The sequence below is a fragment of the Tamandua tetradactyla genome, chromosome 1 (genome assembly GCF_023851605.1).
Source record: "Tamandua tetradactyla isolate mTamTet1 chromosome 1, mTamTet1.pri, whole genome shotgun sequence".
Lineage (NCBI taxonomy): Eukaryota > Metazoa > Chordata > Mammalia > Pilosa > Myrmecophagidae > Tamandua > Tamandua tetradactyla.
The window spans coordinates 187,412,586-187,413,727 of record NC_135327.1 but is presented as its reverse complement, the minus strand read 5'-3'; the positions used below and the strand labels follow the sequence as shown (position 1 = coordinate 187,413,727).

The following is a 1,142-nucleotide window of genomic DNA, read 5'->3' as shown; positions in this document are numbered from 1 at the left end:
AAAAATCTCAAGAAATCTATGACAAAACTACTTGAGTTAATAAGCAAATTGAGCAAAGTGGCAGGAGGAAAGATTAATGTGCAAAGATCAGTGGTGTTTCTGTACACTAGTAATGACCTAACTGATGAGGCAATGAAGAAGAAAAATTCCATTCACAAAAGCAACTAGAAGAATAAAACATGTAGGGAAAAACTTAACCAAGGGTGTAAAGAATTTGTACACAGAAAACTGCAAAACATTGCTAAAAGAAATCAAAGATCTAAATAGGTTCTGTGTTCATGGATAGGGAGGCTGCATGTCACTAAGATGTCAATTCTACCCGAATTGATCTACAGATTCAACAGAATACTAATCAATTCCAAAAACTTATTTTGCAGACTTGGAAAAACTAGTCATAGAAGGAAAAGGGGCCTCAAATAGAAAAAAAAATCTTTGAAAAGAAAAATAAAGTGGAGGCTTACACTTATAAAGCTTACTATAAGGCCAAACTGTAGTCAAAAGAGCATGGTATATTCCAGGCCCATCCTCTACCCCCTCCGAAAAAAGAGCATGGTATTGGCTCAAAGATAGACATATTGATGGAATTAAACTGAGAGTTCAGAGATAGACCCTCAAATCTATGTCCAATTGATTTTTCTTCTTTCTTTCTTTTTAAAAAATATGGAACACTTCATGAATTTGCATGTCATCTTTGTGCAGGGGCCACGCTAATCTTCTCTCTATTGTTCCAATTTTAGTGTATGTGCTACCAAAGCCAGCACCCAATTGATTTTTGACAATTCCCACAAATCCATTGAACTGGGACAGAATAGGCTCTTTAATAAATGGCTGGGAGAACTGACTATCCATATCCAAAGGAAAGTAAGAGGACCTCTACCTCACACTGTATACAAAAAATAGCCCAAATTGATGAAAGACCTAAAGATAAAAGCCAGTACCATAAAACTAGAAGAAAATATAAGGCTATATCTTCCATACCTCGAGATAGGCCATAACTTTTTAGGCTTTACACCCAAAGCACAATCAACAAAAGAAAAAAGATGGATAAAAGGGATCTCCTTGAGATTGAATACTTCTGTGCTTCCAAGGACTTCATCAAAAAGATTAAGACACAGCCAGTTCAATGGGAGAGAATTTTTGAA

The 1,142-nt window shown here is 35.7% G+C and overlaps 1 non-coding gene across 1 annotated transcript; it reads right to left on the bottom strand.

Annotated features, from left to right (window-relative positions):
* Nucleotides 1-654: 654 nt before the first annotated feature.
* Nucleotides 655-761, bottom strand: LOC143652738 (U6 spliceosomal RNA). The gene has a single exon (XR_013160808.1). It is a non-coding gene; the product is annotated as a U6 spliceosomal RNA (small nuclear RNA).
* Nucleotides 762-1,142: the final 381 nt, after the last annotated feature.